A 5,846-nucleotide genomic window follows, 5' to 3' on the forward strand; every position below is an offset into this window, starting at 1 on the left:
AACAGCCATGCAAATCTCTCTAAACAGCTATGGGATTGTGGGTCTCTGCTCCCAGAATGCATTGCTTGAATTAGCTAAGGCTGAGTGGCTTTTGTATTATTTTCATTTTTTTTGGGTATATTGATGGCATGAGAGATACATGTTTGTGTTAATCTTATTTCTATGTTTCATTGTTTGCTTGTATGATGAGTTTTTTATTTTTTGTGTGTGGTGAGCAGCCAAGTCCCTCCCCTGACGTTGCTTTGTAGGCTATTGCCAATGCACCTAATATTGGCCTGAGCCATTGTCAGCTATTGTCAATAGAGACTTGGCGTCTGCTGCAACAATGGGGTGATTGCTCATGTTATTGGGGCATAGTAGGCTGCTATCGGCTGTGTCAGTGTGGGCAGCTCTGCCAAGTTCATGCTATGCTAACAGCAGCTGTGCTATCGTCTTGTCAGGCGGTGCGTCCAGTATATGTTACAAAGACAGAAATAGCGGCCTCAACAGGTGTTGCGCCCTTTGACACGGCGCGTCTTTTGGGTGCGAAAATACGGTATACATTTTTGCTTAGAGAATGATTTTCCCCCTAACACTTATGGGATGAGTATGTGTTTATTTTTTTAAATAAAAACAAAAATAAGATAACATCTCAATCTTTGCCTCACCAAGTTTTTTCTTGCCGGCGGAAGTCAAACAAAAAGACAGTGCCTCTTCCATCCATCTTCCTGCGTTGAGATTTATCAGAATCTATCAATTTTCCTCTGTACTCCATAATAAAGAATAAAGTCGTCTTTCCTGAAAGGGGCCTTGGTAAATACTCCTCGACCTAGTTAACAGGGAAATCAAGATAGCTTCGTCATATTTTTAAGCACACAAATAAGGAGTCATCATATTCATTTGGGCCACTATACTAATGTAGGGTGGTTTGAAACATTGCTTCTTGTGAGGGATAGAGCAGAGCCCTTCTTTATGATTTTAAAGGAACAGACCAGCCAAAATTCATTTTCCAGCATTGCATTAGCCAGTATGTATTAGGACTGAAAGTACAAATGTCAATGGCACCTGGTTACGTAAAAAAAAAACTTTAAGATTATTTAGTTTCATAACAATGACATACACTGTATACACAGTCATATTGGATCGCGTCACGTGATCTCTGTGACGTATAACGTGCTTTACACTAGACTATCAATATCGGACTTGTTCACCGGTCTATTGTGGTATAAAAATGCCGGAGGGCGTCATCAAGTACAGCCTTAATTTAGATAGAACCCCTACCATCAGGTTTCACGCTCACTGAAATAACTTGAAACTGACAAAAGAAAAGGTCAAGACACTCTTAATGTAAAATAACCACTTAAAAAACGATGTCAGCTTGGTTATCAGAAAACAATAATATATCTTAGCAAAAGCGTTAACATCATACCTTTAAATGAGTTTATATACTTCGCTTCTAACTCTGCAGTCTTGTCCAGACCCTTGACTGCATGTTCAATAGTATCCTGCTTTGGGGACTTCCTGCATCTCAGGGAAGGCATTGTTTATTCTATAAAGAAAAAAGACAGTTTTGTGTTGAGAATTATTAATACTATAGGCTAAATGGAGTTTTAACAATATCAGTGTAAGAAAAATAAATTATAAATTAAAAAAATATCAATCCCTCCATCCCAATTAACGATTTCAACCATAATAGTTTATATTGAAGTTTAAACAACAGACAGACAGATTTATGCAGTGTGACTACAAAAATCTTACCAAAATTGCATTCACAGTAACCTTTGCTTTAAGAATCATGTAATTAACCAGTGAACATCGTGTCTTACACAAAAATTAATGACAGAAATTATCATGGTACTTGCATTCTGTTGTTCTATAACAAAAGTGCAAGCTGTTAGCTCCGCAAAGCTAACGCAACAAGCTAGCGTCCCTCGTGCTCACATTCAATGCAAACCTGACCACCGGATGAAAATACGCGTCGGTTTAGTTCTTTAAATGAGTAAAAGCACCATGACGTTTTATAATTATTCAATGCTTAACTGGAGCTCGTCAATTATGTCGATGTAGGAGCACATGTTTGCTAGGCCAGTGTTGTAGGCCCACATCCATGGTGCTACTTTGTATAGTGTTTTCCACACAACTATCTCTAACCATGAACAAATGCACTCGAGGCATGTTTTGAATAAAAACAAACGAAAAACACTTACCTCTCCGTTTCAACAGCAGTTCGAACTTCGAAGTGGTGATATTCTCCAGCGTTAAGCACCTGCTCGAACTGCGAATAGGTCAAATTCAACAGCGTCTTTTTTCTGTCTTAATAAGGACGCGATGAGAGGAGGAGCGCTTGCCTTTTCGTCAGCACGCCCCGCGCGGGTGGTGCTGCTTTATCACTCTCTATCTGTGCCCGCCCGCCGGCATGTCGATAGAAAAATAATATTCCTTCAAACATTACTTTCATCTTCTTAACGTTTTGTAGTGAATTTAACAGGTTCACCACTTTTTTCAAATACACCAATGGAAAACAGGTCTTAATTGAGGAAACATACAAAGAGCGTCTCACAAACACCTTATGATGAGCAATGTAATTTGATCACGTTTTTTGTCACTGCCTGGACGTCGGTTCACTGGCCTGGTGGCAGTGGCTTGTAGACACTGTCACTGAGTGGGAACGGATCTCAAGGTGGGTCAAACTAACCCAAGCAGTGGATCGGTCCGTTTTTTAAATTTATTAATTTTTTTATTTTATGTATTTATTTATTATTTAATACAAGGGCTTCGGCTCACTACCAGTGGGCGGGACCAAAGAATTTGGGTTTCCTTTGAGCTAGGAGGCAGTCAAAGGCAGTCCAATCCCCGGCAACATAAAGCGCCTAGCTCTGGGGACATGGAATGTCATTTCTCTGGTAGGGAATGAACCCGAGCTGGTGTGTGACTAGACCAGTGGTTCTCAATTATTTCCTGTCATGCCCCCCCTACCAAGAAGAAAACAATTCGCACCCCCCCCACCACAATTTTTTTTTACATTTCGTACTAATGTACATGTTCTTTGCATATTAATGTTAGATTGTCAATAAAATATCTTACCTTAACAAAGCTAAATTGATAAAAAAATATATCATTTTGAGAACGACTATTGTGAGGATCTCGAAACTCAGTACTCTGTGGTGCTAATATTGATGAGATGATAAATATGTTGAAGCCACAGAACAAAAAGATTAGATATTGTTTGGAAATTAATGACGTACATAACAAAGGAATATCAGCCTTGATTGGAGTACATTACTGCATTTAAATTTTTAATAAAAATGAAACAATTATTGATGTTATGACCACTATGAAGAATTTAAAAAAACAATATATAGGGATAATTATAGTTTTCATTTTGTTATGTTTAGTCTGTTCATGTTGCATTATTTTTATGACAAAGATGATGGTTAATCGTAGGTTTGTTGCCCAAATGTACCGTTACAACCTGATTAATGTTGAGAATGACGAACTCAAACTGGACACTAAAATGTAAAAACACATGGACTTCTTGCCCCTGTCCACACACGTGCACACACACACACACCATACACGAAGATCCGGGAGGTAAGGACGGCTGTCCTCTCCTACAACGAGGCAAGGGCCTCCACCAAGTCACCCCAGGGACAAGTTTTATTCCCTGATGGTCATCAAATTATGAGGATCTCATTCTACGCCGGAAGGGAGGAGGGGAATTTTTCCCTAATGTGAGGTTTTCGCTCCTCCACTGATGATCACACTGTTGTATGATTTCATTATGATGATCTGTCTTAAAGCCGTAAGGACATGATTTTTAAATCCACAACAGGGGGGAAATGTAAGATGGGCTGAGGATAGGTAATCAGTTTGTGTATTCATAATCATGTTTTTATACACTCATTAATGTTTAACACACACAGAGACACTTACTTGTTATTTTAACACACACACACACAGACACCGTATCCTGAAGATGTGTTTAGTTAAACTGACCTTGGGTTATGATTTTCTGCCTGCTGGAGTCCCTGGTGATTAGTTATTGATGCTTTAGTTAAACTGACCTTTATACCGTGAGTTATTGATGTTTTCTGTCTCTTGGTGATTAGTTGTTGATGCTTTTCTGTCTTCTGGTGATTAGTTATTGATGAGTTAGTTTCAATAAAAAGGCAGAACGGAGGGTGAGAGTCAGAGGGTGTGCGGGATTGAACTGGCAAGACGGCTGTTTCGCCTCCTGGCTCCCTCTCCCATTCTGAATGGCACAAAACGAAAACTTTAGTAAGTTATTTCAGTCTAAAAAAAGGCGTCAGGGCATTTTTAAACCGGACAGTAAGTCGTCACTGTCTTGGTTCTAAAGGATAATGTAAATGGCAGTCAATTTAAAACTGAACAAAGGTTAGACGGCTCGGAGCCACTTTTGTGATCCTGGCATGGAAGTCCATTGTTTCAGAGGGGTCTCGTTCACACCTCCTGTGGTGCAGCTGTGATCTAATCTTCCTGCATTCCTCTCCTGAATGTCTGGTCATTAGCATGGTCTAAACTTCAGTTACACTTAAAGGATTTCATACTTTTGACTATTAAAGGAATATAAGAGTTTGAGCTTAACATAGTTCATTAGATGTTGGTGCATCCAATGTATGAAAATGTGATATTGTAAAATGCTGAGAGTGTGACTGGTGGCGAGAAACTGGTTGCGGGGGTTGTGCAAGAATGGAATGTTTTAGAAACAGAAGGTGCTGAGCGAGACGAGATGACTCCGGGAAGGAGCGGCCATCGGGGGAATCGCACGCAGGAGGAGCCACGGGATTCGGCGGGAGGAGAAAGACCAATGAGAGCGAGCTAAAGTTAACTGCAATACACATAGCCAATAGAATCATGCCAGGATGCCTTTGTCTGTGCCATTTTGCATGTTGTATAGTATGAATCAGGACTGGGCAACTCGGGGGTAGAACACATTCGCTGGTGGTATGAGAGGTGTAGAGCTGTATTGAGAGGGACCCAAACTCAAGTTGTAGATTTGTGTGTTAGGAATAAATCCACTCGTGTGTGAAAATGCCGGCTTCCTGATACCTTTCTATTGCAGAACGAGCGCGCATATTGTTGGATGTGTGAGAGTTGGGTAAGGTCGCAAATTGGAGTCAGATTACTTATTTGAGTTTACATTGGGTTAAAGTTAAATTCTAACATTGATATAAAGATAAATTCCAACAATTTATGGTGACCTCGACGTGATGCATGAGAGGTAATAGAAGTCTGGGACTTCAAAGAGAGTCTGGGACTCTAAGAAAAGAAGAGAAGCCTGGGGCTTCAAGAGCCTGGGGCTCAAAGGAAGCCTGGGGCTTCAGGAAAAACCACAAGAGTCTGGGACTCGGGCCTGGGGCCCACGTCCACACCAGGTGACGACCTGATAAAGATTAAAGGATAAAGGAGCCACACTTCTGACCGGCCTTCCTCTTGGGCCCACAGTGACATAAGGTAAGCAGATCCTTTTCAAATTCTGCATATTGGCAACGCTAAATTATAAGAGGAAGGCGGAGTGGAACGGCGTTAAAATGTATAAATAAATAAGTGTAAAAGTGTGGACGATAGTAGTGTAAAATCTGGGATTTACCTACTAGAATAGTTTGGAACTATTCGTGGTTAAGATATGGTATAAAATCTGGGATTTACGTATCGGGACACGGTTTAAAATCTGGGATTTACGTGTCTGTGTGGAAGCTGTGTGAATGTGAAGGCTAAAATTGTTCTGCGTAAGAAGTGGTTGGGACACACACGAGTGGATTTCAAGATGGCGAAGGAGAGTAAGTGTGATAGTGGTCTCGGGTGTGGCACGGAGATTAAGGATAAATTCATAAAAATGAAACATA

General features: G+C 40.5%; 1 long non-coding RNA gene across 1 annotated transcript; it reads right to left on the reverse strand.

Annotated features, from left to right (window-relative positions):
• Nucleotides 1-652: 652 nt before the first annotated feature.
• Nucleotides 653-2,262, reverse strand: LOC148315602 (uncharacterized). Its single transcript, XR_015840770.1, has 3 exons — nucleotides 2,187-2,262; nucleotides 1,409-1,528; nucleotides 653-808 (listed from the first exon to the last, which is right to left on the reverse strand). It is a non-coding gene; the product is annotated as an uncharacterized LOC148315602 (long non-coding RNA).
• Between the last annotated feature and the right edge of the window lie 3,584 nt (nucleotides 2,263-5,846).

The sequence above is a fragment of the Idiotropiscis lumnitzeri genome, unplaced genomic scaffold, assembly GCF_059441095.1.
Source record: "Idiotropiscis lumnitzeri isolate Australia: NSW breed Sydney's pygmy pipehorse unplaced genomic scaffold, RoL_Ilum_1.0 HiC_scaffold_82, whole genome shotgun sequence".
NCBI lineage: Eukaryota > Metazoa > Chordata > Actinopteri > Syngnathiformes > Syngnathidae > Idiotropiscis > Idiotropiscis lumnitzeri.